The sequence below is a fragment of the Procambarus clarkii genome, unplaced genomic scaffold (assembly GCF_040958095.1).
Source record: "Procambarus clarkii isolate CNS0578487 unplaced genomic scaffold, FALCON_Pclarkii_2.0 HiC_scaffold_839, whole genome shotgun sequence".
NCBI classification, from domain to species: Eukaryota; Metazoa; Arthropoda; class Malacostraca; order Decapoda; family Cambaridae; genus Procambarus; species Procambarus clarkii.
In genome coordinates, this window is record NW_027189872.1 from 62,501 (window position 1) to 76,437 (window position 13,937).

Here is a 13,937-nt window from a genome sequence, read left to right on the forward strand (position 1 = left end):
TGGCCCTGAGAAGGGCCGAGTTTGGTGTATACTAGGGTGGTCGATTTAGCTTATGCACGCTCTCCACGGATACGGCGAGCAAGCTGAATGTCCTTTGGCATGATGGTGAAACGCTTGGCGTGGATGGCACAGAGGTTAGTGTCCTCGAAGAGACCGACCAGGTAAGCCTCGGATGCCTCCTGTAAAGCCATGACGGCAGACGACTGAAGCGAAGATCGGTCTTGAAGTCCTGGGCAATCTCGCGCACCAGACGCTGGAAGGGAAGTTTCCTGATGAGCAACTCGGTGCTCTTCTGGTAACGACGGATCTCACGCAGGGGCGACCGTTTCCGGGCCTGTACGGTGAGGCTCTCACACCCCCTGTGGCAGGAGCAGACTTGCGTGCTGCCTTGGTGGCCAGCTGCTTACGAGGAGCCTTGCCTCCCGTGGACTTGCGAGCAGTCTGCTTGGTGCGAGCCATGGTGAACAACTGTGGTTTTGTGTGGCCGGCGCCGAAAAATTTTTGCTTATATACGCCGTCTCGAGGCGCTTGCTCGAGCGCCATTGGCTGCTCGACTCGCCTACGTCACCCCCGTTGCCCCTCCCCTCCTTCCTCTGGCTGCAGCCAACAGGCGGCTCACCTCAATCACTATTATCGCTGATTTTGCTCTATTTTTTGGATTTGTGCAAAAGTCATTTCACAGGGACGTGAAACAGACGAGTAGGCAACTGGCAGTTTGTTTGAAAGCGTTGTGAGAAAGCCGTGTCTACTCGACCACAAGCGTAAAGTAAGGGCAGGCAGGAGTTGCAATGCTACTAGTACGTCCGCTGATGGGATATAGTCGGGAAATCGTGCGGCGTATGGGACCAACTAGCTCCCGTTTTCTGGTGCCTTGGGTGGGGCGCGATGCTGATTAGCAGATCTAAGACCACATCTGGAGTGAGCCCCCAGGGCACACCCAGCTGAGGGCTGCTGTCTCCGTGGGTGCTCAGAAAAGACGAAATGTTGTCACAGAGATCCGATTCCTTGCCTTCACTGCCTAGTCTGGTCATAACGATTTCAATGCCATGCAGCTGGGTTTAGCCCTGGCACTTTACCTCATACTGAAAACCCTTCCTCTCACCCCCACTAATTCTTCCCCTATCCCCACTTCCACGCTCACCCATCAGGGTATCTTGACCTATATTTAAATGAATGAATGAATGAATGGCATTCGTCAATTCGATTCACACAACTTCAACACCATGACTGGACGCGGCAAGGGAGGCAAGGGACTCGGAAAGGGTGGCGCCAAGCGTCATCGTAAGGTGCTACGTGACAACATCCAGGGCATCACCAAGCCCGCTATTCGTCGCTTAGCTCGTCGTGGCGGCGTGAAGCGTATTTCGGGTCTCATCTACGAAGAGACCCGTGGCGTCCTGAAGGTGTTCCTCGAGAACGTCATCCGTGATGCTGTAACCTACACGGAACACGCCAAGAGGAAGACCGTCACTGCTATGGACGTGGTGTACGCTCTGAAGCGCCAGGGTCGTACCCTCTACGGATTCGGCGGATAAGAGCTTGGCTAATCCATCGATTCCACCCACCACCACCTCAAAACGGGACCTAATTAGGTCCCTATACTTTTTTACTGAAGGGCTTAATAGACGATAACATAAATTGTTTTGATATCAGCTAGCACATTGGGTCTTATGAAATCTATTTTTTATCCTCGCATGCTTAAAGGGACTCTGATTGGGGAGGGAGGGGGGGGGGGGGAGGGAAGGTTTGTTACGTTATATACTAGCAGAGCAGGATCATTGGTGGGGGGGGGGGGGGGGGGGGGGGGGGGGGGGGGAGAGAGAGAGAGATCTTTCCCAACTCTTCCTTTTTACATGAGTGAGCTACCCGTTTTATTCATTTTATCCTTCTCAGAGCTGTTTTGATAGTATCCAAATGATGGTAAATGAAAAGGGAGGACACGAATATCTACCCAGAATTCAGGACTGGCAATCGATATGCATGTTTGAGTGCGAATCTTTTTCTCTCTCAACTTAGGTATACGTTTATGTCGTACCTAAAAGCGAGAACCACACTATTGGGACAAGTATGCAAGGCCCAATTTTCCTAACAAGCACAGTTAATTTTGTTATTTTCGAACATTTCTTTCCAAATTGGTTTATCCAATTAACAGTATTATATTAAGATCATGAATTGCTGGGTTAGGTTAGGTTAGGTTAGGTTAGGTTAGGTTAGGTTAGGTTAGGTTAGGTTAGGTTAGCTTAGCTTAGGTTAGGTTAGCTTAGCTTAGCTTGGGTTAGCTTAGGTTAGGTTAGGTTAGCTTAGCTTGGGTTAGCATAGGTTAGGTTAGGTTTGATTACATTTCTATGTTAGATTTAACTCAAATTCAAAACAATTGCAGTCATTCGGCTTGTTAGTCAACTTGCCTCTAATAGGGGCAATTTGTCTAACAAGACTATTTAGTTTTGTGTGCATATATATATATATTATATATATATATATATATATATATATATATATATATATATATATATATATATATATATATATATATATATATATAGCTTCAAGACTCCGAACCAATATAGAAGCATCAAGAGGAAGTGCTTGTGTTATGGGCCAATAGGCCTTCTGCAGTTACTTCCATTCTTATGTTTTTATTCCCATTGGTTCGTGTTTTATCTTGTGTAAATGTCAATCACCTTACCCAAAACTTTGGTACCATATCACCTCACCCATGTGTATATATAAATATATATATATATATATTATATATATATATATATATATATATTATATATATATATATATATATATATATATATATATATATATATATATATACAGAGTAAATCTACCCCAAAAGTAATGATTTATTTGTCTACAAAACTAAACTCTTTTTGGAATCATATGAGGCCCCTCCACTGAGGGGGGAGGCCTGGATGTTTATTGTCATGTGTATTCATGCTGCTTGCATGTCGTCGTTTATTTTGCCTTTGTTGTTTTCTTGACAGCTTTCTTTGCCTTGGGTGGTTTGGGAGATTTTGAAGCTCTCTTTATTTTGGGCTTTTTGTTCCCAACAACAAGCTGCTGCTGCTGCTTCTTTTTCAAGGCTGTAGGTGGTTTGTTGCTTGTGGCGGCTTTCTTGGGAGTTACCACGGCCTTCTTTGCTGCTGTAGATGGTTTCTTGGTTGTGGTGGCTTTCTTGGGAGTTAGAACGGCCCTCTTCTCTGCTACGGCCAGCTTGAATGATCCACTAGCTCCACTTCCCTTGGTCTGAACAAGAATGCCGTCAGCCACTGCTTTCTTGAGAAATCTTCGGATGTAAATGGCGATCTTGGCAGCCTCGACTTTGTTGTTGGCAACAACGTACTTCTTGATTGCTTGTAGAGACGAGCCCTTACGGTCTTTGAGTGCTGCGACCGCGGCTAGAACCATTTGACTAGTTTTCGGGTGAGCAACCTGGACGCGAGGTTTCCTGGTGGTGGCCACCACAGCAGCAGCCTTCTTGGTAGGCTTTGCTTCTACCATGATGATGATGAGATAACCAAGGTGATGAGAGACGCTCAGACAGTCACGGGGGAATGATGCTGCCGCCGCTTGAGCCGAACCTATTTATGTGCCGGCACGGTACAGAAGCTGCAACCTGGCAACTCGTCCACCAATCACAACGGTTGGTTTTACGGCTCCGAAACCTGGATCCCATATCTTCTCTAAAATAGAAGCATTTGTTCATGTTCTTTGTAAAAGTATCATAAAGCAGGACAGATGAGACAAATATCATAAAAACTGAAGAGCAGATGAGCACACACATGTATGTATTACAAAAGAAAATCCACAAATTCATTAGAAATTGGCAGGGCAGGCTGAGGAAGTAGGTAGATGTAAAATGTCTGTAAATGGCGAAAGAACATAAACCCAAGACTGAATAAACGATGTTAAATATCCATGCCAAGGAGACAAAAATATGTTAGGATACAATTACCATTAAGACACCACAAGAAGGTCCGTATCCTGCCGTGATGACTAAAAAGAGTTGGTTATTAGCCACAATGTGTAGGCAGTCTCATGCCAACGGCCATACCACGTTGAGAACACCGCTTCTCGTCCGATCAGCGAAGTTAAGCAACGTTGGGTTTGGTTAGTACTTGGATGGGTGACCGCCTGGGAACACCAAATGCTGTTGGCAATAATGTTTTTTGTTTTGTTTTGTTTTGTTTCGTTTGTTTTTGTTTGAATGGCTGGCTCCACGGGAAATTCACGGAGTTGTGTGGAATAAGGCCTGGTAAAATGAATTAATATGTATGTCATGTTTAAAACAAACTCGCTTAATATAGTGTGTGAGGCTTTATACAAAAACAAACAACCAAAACAAAACATGTTGTGTATATATATATATATATATATATATATATATATATATATATATATATATATATATATATATATATATATATATATATATATATATATATATATATATATATATATATATATATATATATATATTATATATATATATATATATATATATATATATATATATATATATATATATATATATATATATATATATATATATATATATAGCTTAATCCGGGTTTGAACTCGCAACTCCAAGAATACGCATCACTTATATACACTTTACCACTGGACCACAGCTGCAGGACACAAGCTTGATGCTGAGGTATCAATTTAATGACGTAAATGCCATTTCCACAAATAAATGATAATTTAAAAGTATTTGTATGTACAAATCTTTTCTGTTTAAAAGGCTACAATATCAGTTACTGATATAATTTGTGTTAATGTTTCTATACCCACAGGAAGGCATGTTTTTGCTTATATGTAAGGGGTACGGAGAAGGAATCCACAGACCATCAGTCCCCTTCCCCCCCCCCCCCCCCCCCTCCCCCTCCCACCTACTACCACCACCACCACCACCACTACTCACCACCAATCACCACCAATCACCACCACCACCACCAATCACCACCAATCACCACACCTAACCGAAAACCCCCTAACACATCAACCCTCCCCCCAATCAACAGGCGAAATAATAACCCTCAAATGCCTGCCTGCCTGCCAGCCAGCCAATACTAACGGTCTTCTCAGAAAGAAAATCTCTTTGTATCTGTATTACTTGATGAAATGTATGATTCTAATAATGAAAATAAATTTTGATGTCGGTTGTATGAGCATAATGACCAATATGCACATGATATGAATGAATTAAATAGTGTAGTTTTAAGTAATTAGGTTGTAGACACATTAAGCGGATATGATATTTGACGCGTCCAGAACTGGTGATTTTTGGTTTAGTTTTAAATGCACCACCACCATTGCTTCCCCAGAGCCTAATTAAGGACCGGTAAAAGGAGTCAATATGTATGTCATCTATAAAACCAAAGAATGAATAAAAACACACACACACACACCTACATAATAGTATTAGGAAGATTGTATGGCAAAAAAAAAAAGTACTCCCATTGGGTCGTTTGAACTCGCGACTTCCAAAACACCAGCCACACACCTTACCACCCAGCCACCATAGAGTTGGTATAATTGTGCAACTTTAGTTATAAAAGTAAAGTTCTTATTGTCTCAAATCTTATTGTCTGTTCTATGAAAAGGCATGATGTAAATTATGTATTTTTTTTTTTGAATGATTGAATTGTAGGCACATTAAGCGGATTCGATATTTGATATATCCAGAAAAGGTGATTTCTGTTCAGTTTTAAAATGCATCACCGTTAACGCTAAAGGACTGGTAAAACGACTCGATGTTTGTCATTTTTAAAATAAACACTAAAACTAGGCCCTTAACATATATAATGTTTGAATATAAATTGAATGCATATAAATACAAAGTGGGAGTGGCTGGCTGGCTGGCTGGCTGGCTGGCTGGCTGGCTGGCTGGCTGGCTGGCTGGCTGGCTGGCTGGCTGGCTGGCTGGCTGGCTGGCTGGCTGGCTGGCTGGCTGGCTGGCTGGCTGGCTGCTGCCTGCTGCTGCCTGCCTGCCTGCCTGCCTGCCTGCCTGCCTGCCTGCCTGCCTGCCTGCCTGCCTGCCTGCCTGCCTGCCTGCCTGCCCGCCTGCCCGCCTGCCCGCCTGCCCGCCTGCCCGCCTGCCCGCCTGCCCGCCTGCCCGCCTGCCCGCCCGCCCGCCCGCCCGCCCGCCCGCCCGCCCGCCCGCCCGCCTGCTTGCCTTGCCTTGCCTGTCCTGTCCTGTCCTGTTATTGCCTTGCCTTGCCTTGCCTTGCCTTGCCTTGCCTTGCCTTGCCCTGCCCTGCCCTGCCTTGGCTGCAGCTGGCTGGCTGGCCGTAAATCAACTCTTAACAACACCATACCACACCACACCATCACTCATCACCCATCACCCACCACCGGCCCCAGTCTCCCAGCCTCTCTTATATACCCGAGCAGGCCCTTTAAATTATTTGAATTGTTGCACTTCGGCCAATGGCAGGCACGATCGCTGCTGCTCAAACATATTCTGGTTCACAAGTATTATAATATATTATTATATATATATATATATATATATATATATATAATATATATTATATATATTATATATATATATATATTCATGAAACACATTAAAACCTTGATCATTTATTCATTCATTACGTCTAGTGAAGAATTGCTTTTGTTCATTTGTATGATTAAAAATTGATAGAATATGAATTCCTCGCTTAAAGTAAAATATAAAATATATATTGGATTTATATGATTGGTTAATATTCCAAGTGATGCTGAATATCCCCTATAATTTTGTTTTGTTTGTTTGTTATGTACACATTCCAAATGAAATCAATATAAATGTTATTATTAATGTTTGAAAGTTGATTGTCTACTTGAATCTCTCTATTAAAGTGTGTGTGGCTCCGGATGGAGCCTGGTTATGGTATTTGTCGTGGTGGGTGGCAGAAGTGCTTACTTCTTCTCTGTCTTCTTTGGCAAAAGAACTGCCTGAATGTTTGGAAGAACACCTCCCTGTGCAATGGTTACGCCAGACAGAAGTTTGTTGAGTTCTTCGTCGTTGCGGATGGCCAACTGCAAGTGACGTGGGATGATACGGGTCTTCTTGTTGTCACGTGCGGCGTTACCGGCGAGCTCCAGAACTTCGGCAGCGAGGTATTCCATGACGGCTGCCAGGTAGACAGGAGCGCCAGCACCGACGCGTTCGGCGTAGTTGCCCTTACGCAGCAGACGGTGAATTCTGCCCACGGGGAACTGAAGTCCGGCCCTGCTGGAGCGAGACTTTGACTTGCCCTTCACTTTGCCTCCCTTGCCGCGTCCTGACATTGCTGCTGCTGTTGTGGGTTTGTGGTGTTTTATGCCGCCCCGCAGATCGAGCTTCGTGTTATATACCCCGCTCAGGATCAAGGGAGCCCGCCACTGACCAATCAGCGCGCTCCGCCACGCGACCCGCTCTGAGCTGAGTCGCGAGCGGGATATAAAAGGAAAGCTCGCCTCGCGCAAAAGTTCATTATTGTATCGCAACGCCAGCCGGCACGAGCATCATCATGCCACCCAAGGCATCTGGAAAGGCTGCCAAGAAGGCCGGAAAGGCCCAGAAGGCCATTGCCAAGGGCGATAAGAAAAAGAAGCGCAGGAGGAAGGAGAGCTACAGCATCTACATCTACAAAGTGCTGAAGCAGGTCCACCCCGACACTGGTATCTCTTCCAAAGCCATGTCGATCATGAACTCGTTCGTGAACGACATCTTCGAGCGCATCGCCGCCGAGGCTTCTCGCCTGGCCCACTACAACAAGCGTTCCACCATTACCAGTCGGGAGATCCAGACGGCTGTAAGGCTCCTGTTGCCCGGAGAACTGGCCAAGCACGCCGTCTCTGAGGGCACTAAGGCCGTCACCAAGTACACCTCCTCCAAGTAAACGGCTTACTTACTGCCCTGTGGTGGTGGCTTGGCCTCAAACCAACAAACTCGGCTCCATTGGAGCCACACTTTAATTTCTAAAGAGATTGTGAGTGTTAGACACCAATACTATTATAACAAAAACCTCTGTCACTGAAAGCAAATAGCTATAAAATGAGAATATTTATGAAACTGTCTGTGTGTGTTTCTCTCTCTCAGTGTCTGTCTGTCTGTCTGTCTGTCTGTCTGTCTGTCTGTCTGTCTGTCTGTCTGTCTGCCTGCCTGCCTGCCTGCCTGTCTGTCTGTCTGTCTGTCTGTCTGTCTGTCTGTCTGTCTGTCTGTCTGTCTGTCTGTCTGTCTGTCTGTCTTGTCTGTCTTGTCTGTCTGTCTGTGTGTCTCTCTCTCTCTCTCTCTCTCTCTCTCTCTCTCTCTCTCTCTCTCTCTCTCTCTCTCTCTCTCTCTCTCTCTCTCTCTCTCTCTCTCTCTCTCTCTCTCTCTCTCAACACATATAAGCACTCGGTATCTTTTTTCTAGAGATTAGAGATTCATTGTTATGTTCCACATTAGGATTACTATGCAGGCCACCCTCTTAGGTTTGAAAATGTCAAGAAAACGGTTAATTTAAAATGTCATCTAACTTAACAGATTAAGCCAGAGGACCGAAAACAGAATAAAACAGGACTGGACAGTATATGTCACTTATACAAGCTGCTTTTATTTCTAGTACAGTATGACAATTTTTATTTTTGGGGGGGGGGGGGGGGGGGGGGGGGGGGGGGGGGGGGGGGTGGGGATCCTTGACAGTGCATAAGAGTGAAAAGCGACGGCGTTTTGTTTGTAAGAGAACAGGTTGTACTACAAATGACTTGATTTATTGATATCACATGTATGTATGACACCTAAATTATGCTAGGAATGTCTGAAATCTCCTTAGAAGGATATTTTGGCCCTGAGAAGGGCCGAGTTTGGTGTATACTAGGGTGGTCGATTTAGCTTATGCACGCTCTCCACGGATACGGCGAGCAAGCTGAATGTCCTTTGGCATGATGGTGACACGCTTGGCGTGGATGGCACAGAGGTTAGTGTCCTCGAAGAGACCGACCAGGTAAGCCTCGGATGCCTCCTGTAAAGCCATGACGGCAGACGACTGGAAGCGAAGATCGGTCTTGAAGTCCTGGGCAATCTCGCGCACCAGACGCTGGAAGGGAAGTTTCCTGATGAGCAACTCGGTGCTCTTCTGGTAACGACGGATCTCACGCAGGGCGACCGTTCCGGGCCTGTAACGGTGAGGCTTCTTCACACCCCCTGTGGCAGGAGCAGACTTGCGTGCTGCCTTGGTGGCCAGCTGCTTACGAGGAGCCTTGCCTCCCGTGGACTTGCGAGCAGTCTGCTTGGTGCGAGCCATGGTGAACAACTGTGGTTTGTGATGGCCGGCGCCGAAAAATTTTTGCTTATATACGCCGTCTCGAGGCGCTTGCTCGAGCGCCATTGGCTGCTCGACTCGCCTACGTCACCCCGTTGCCCCTCCCCTCCTTCCTCTGGCTGCAGCCAACAGGCGGCTCACCTCAATCACTATTATCGCTGATTTTGCTCTATTTTTTGGATTTGTGCAAAAGTCATTTCACAGGGACGTGAAACAGACGAGTAGGCAACTGCAGTTTGTTTTGAAAGCGTTGTGAGAAAGCCGTGTCTACTCGACCACAAGCGTAAAGTAAGGGCAGGCAGGAGTTGCAATGCTACTAGTACGTCCGCTTGATGGGATATAGTCGGGAAATCGTGCGGCGTATGGGACCAACTAGCTCCCGTTTTCTGGTGCCTTGGGTGGGGCGCGATGCTGATTAGCAGATCTAAGACCACATCTGGAGTGAGCCCCCAGGGCACACCCAGCTGAGGGCTGCTGTCTCCGTGGGTGCTCAGAAAAGACGAAATGTTGTCACAGAGATCCGATTCCTTGCCTTCACTGCCTAGTCTGGTCATAACGATTTCAATGCCATGCAGCTGGGTTTAGCCCTGGCACTTTACCTCATACTGAAAACCCTTCCTCTCACCCCCACTAATTCTTCCCCTATCCCCACTTCCACGCTCACCCATCAGGGTATCTTGACCTATATTTAAATGAATGAATGAATGAATGGCATTCGTCAATTCGATTCACACAACTTCAACACCATGACTGGACGCGGCAAGGGAGGCAAGGGACTCGGAAAGGGTGGCGCCAAGCGTCATCGTAAGGTGCTACGTGACAACATCCAGGGCATCACCAAGCCCGCTATTCGTCGCTTAGCTCGTCGTGGCGGCGTGAAGCGTATTTCGGGTCTCATCTACGAAGAGACCCGTGGCGTCCTGAAGGTGTTCCTCGAGAACGTCATCCGTGATGCTGTAACCTACACGGAACACGCCAAGAGGAAGACCGTCACTGCTATGGACGTGGTGTACGCTCTGAAGCGCCAGGGTCGTACCCTCTACGGATTCGGCGGATAAGAGCTTGGCTAATCCATCGATTCCACCCACCACCACCTCAAAACGGGACCTAATTAGGTCCCTATACTTTTTTACTGAAGGGCTTAATAGACGATAACATAAATTGTTTTGATATCAGCTAGCACATTGGGTCTTATGAAATCTATTTTTTATCCTCGCATGCTTAAAGGGACTCTGATTGGGGGGAGGGAGGGGGGGGGGGGGGGAGGGAAGGTTTGTTACGTTATATACTAGCAGAGCAGGATCATTGGTGGGGGGGGGGGGGGGGGGGGGGGGGGGGGGAGAGGGGGAGAGAGAGAGAGAGAGAGATCTTTCCCAACTCTTCCTTTTTACATGAGTGAGCTACCCGTTTTATTCATTTTATCCTTCTCAGAGCTGTTTTGATAGTATCCAAATGATGGTAAATGAAAAGGGAGGACACGAATATCTACCCAGAATTCAGGACTGGCAATCGATATGCATGTTTGAGTGCGAATCTTTTTCTCTCTCAACTTAGGTATACGTTTATGTCGTACCTAAAAGCGAGAACCACACTATTGGGACAAGTATGCAAGGCCCAATTTTCCTAACAAGCACAGTTAATTTTGTTATTTTCGAACATTTCTTTCCAAATTGGTTTATCCAATTAACAGTATTATATTAAGATCATGAATTGCTGGGTTAGGTTAGGTTAGGTTAGGTTAGGTTAGGTTAGGTTAGGTTAGGTTAGGTTAGCTTAGCTTAGGTTAGGTTAGCTTAGCTTAGCTTGGGTTAGCTTAGGTTAGGTTAGGTTAGCTTAGCTTGGGTTAGCATAGGTTAGGTTAGGTTTGATTACATTTCTATGTTAGATTTAACTCAAATTCAAAACAATTGCAGTCATTCGGCTTGTTAGTCAACTTGCCTCTAATAGGGGCAATTTGTCTAACAAGACTATTTAGTTTTGTGTGCATATATATATATATATATATATATATATATATATATAATATATATATATATTATATATATATATATATATATATAATATATATATAGCTTCAAGACTCCGAACCAATATAGAAGCATCAAGAGGAAGTGCTTGTGTTATGGGCCAATAGGCCTTCTGCAGTTACTTCCATTCTTATGTTTTTTTCCCATTGGTTCGTGTTTTATCTTGTGTAAATGTCAATCACCTTACCCAAAACTTTGGTACCATATCACCTCACCCATGTGTATATATAAATATATATATATATATATATATATATATATATATATATATATATATATATATATATATATATATATATATATATATTATATATATATATATAATATACAGAGTAAATCTACCCCAAAAGTAATGATTTATTTGTCTACAAAACTAAACTCTTTTTGGAATCATATGAGGCCCCTCCACTGAGGGGGGAGGCCTGGATGTTTATTGTCATGTGTATTCATGCTGCTTGCATGTCGTCGTTTATTTTGCCTTTGTTGTTTTCTTGACAGCTTTCTTTGCCTTGGGTGGTTTGGGAGATTTTGAAGCTCTCTTTATTTTGGGCTTTTTGTTCCCAACAACAAGCTGCTGCTGCTGCTTCTTTTCAAGGCTGTAGGTGGTTTGTTGCTTGTGGCGGCTTTCTTGGGAGTTACCACGGCCTTCTTTGCTGCTGTAGATGGTTTCTTGGTTGTGGTGGCTTTCTTGGGAGTTAGAACGGCCCTCTTCTCTGCTACGGCCAGCTTGAATGATCCACTAGCTCCACTTCCCTTGGTCTGAACAAGAATGCCGTCAGCCACTGCTTTCTTGAGAAATCTTCGGATGTAAATGGCGATCTTGGCAGCCTCGACTTTGTTGTTGGCAACAACGTACTTCTTGATTGCTTGTAGAGACGAGCCCTTACGGTCTTTGAGTGCTGCGACCGCGGCTAGAACCATTTGACTAGTTTTCGGGTGAGCAACCTGGACGCGAGGTTTCCTGGTGGTGGCCACCACAGCAGCAGCCTTCTTGGTAGGCTTTGCTTCTACCATGATGATGATGAGATAACCAAGGTGATGAGAGACGCTCAGACAGTCACGGGGAATGATGCTGCCGCCGCTTGAGCCGAACCTATTTATGTGCCGGCACGGTACAGAAGCTGCAACCTGGCAACTCGTCCACCAATCACAACGGTTGGTTTTACGGCTCCGAAACCTGGATCCCATATCTTCTCTAAAATAGAAGCATTTGTTCATGTTCTTTGTAAAAGTATCATAAAGCAGGACAGATGAGACAAATATCATAAAAACTGAAGAGCAGATGAGCACACACATGTATGTATTACAAAAGAAAATCCACAAATTCATTAGAAATTGGCAGGGCAGGCTGAGGAAGTAGGTAGATGTAAAATGTCTGTAAATGGCGAAAGAACATAAACCCAAGACTGAATAAACGATGTTAAATATCCATGCCAAGGAGACAAAAATATGTTAGGATACAATTACCATTAAGACACCACAAGAAGGTCCGTATCCTGCCGTGATGACTAAAAAGAGTTGGTTATTAGCCACAATGTGTAGGCAGTCTCATGCCAACGGCCATACCACGTTGAGAACACCGCTTCTCGTCCGATCAGCGAAGTTAAGCAACGTTGGGTTTGGTTAGTACTTGGATGGGTGACCGCCTGGGAACACCAAATGCTGTTGGCAATAATGTTTTTTGTTTTGTTTTGTTTTGTTTCGTTTGTTTTTGTTTGAATGGCTGGCTCCACGGGAAATTCACGGAGTTGTGTGGAATAAGGCCTGGTAAAATGAATTAATATGTATGTCATGTTTAAAACAAACTCGCTTAATATAGTGTGTGAGGCTTTATACAAAAACAAACAACCAAAACAAAACATGTTGTGTATATATATATATATATATATATATATATATATTATATATATATATATATATATATATATATATATATATATATATATATATATATATATATATATATATATATATATATATATATATATATATATATATATATATATATATATATATATATATATATATATATATATATATATATATATATATATATATATATATATATATATAGCTTAATCCGGGTTTGAACTCGCAACTCCAAGAATACGCATCACTTATATACACTTTACCACTGGACCACAGCTGCAGGACACAAGCTTGATGCTGAGGTATCAATTTAATGACGTAAATGCCATTTCCACAAATAAATGATAATTTAAAAGTATTTGTATGTACAAATCTTTTCTGTTTAAAAGGCTACAATATCAGTTACTGATATAATTTGTGTTAATGTTTCTATACCCACAGGAAGGCATGTTTTTGCTTATATGTAAGGGGTACGGAGAAGGAATCCACAGACCATCAGTCCCCCCCCCCCCCCCCCCCCCCCCCCCCCCCCCCCCCCCCCCCCCCCCCCCCCCCCCCCCCCCCCCCCCCCCCCTCCCCTCCCACCTACTACCACCACCACCACCACCACTACTCACCACCAATCACCACCAATCACCACCACCACCACCAATCACCACCAATCACCACACCTAACCGAAAACCCCCTAACACATCAACCCTCCCCCCAATCAACAGGCGAAATAATAACCCTCAAATGCCTGCCTGCCTGCTG

The 13,937-nt window shown here is 44.5% G+C and overlaps 2 non-coding genes across 2 annotated transcripts; both read left to right on the forward strand.

The window, feature by feature from the left end:
- Window positions 1-4,049: 4,049 nt before the first annotated feature.
- On the forward strand, window positions 4,050-4,168 carry LOC138361804 (5S ribosomal RNA). Its single transcript, XR_011227186.1, has one exon. It is a non-coding gene; the product is annotated as a 5S ribosomal RNA (ribosomal RNA).
- An 8,698-nt stretch (window positions 4,169-12,866) lies between these two features.
- LOC138361805 (5S ribosomal RNA) lies at window positions 12,867-12,985 on the forward strand. Its single transcript, XR_011227187.1, has one exon. It is a non-coding gene; the product is annotated as a 5S ribosomal RNA (ribosomal RNA).
- The last annotated feature ends 952 nt before the right edge of the window (window positions 12,986-13,937 follow it).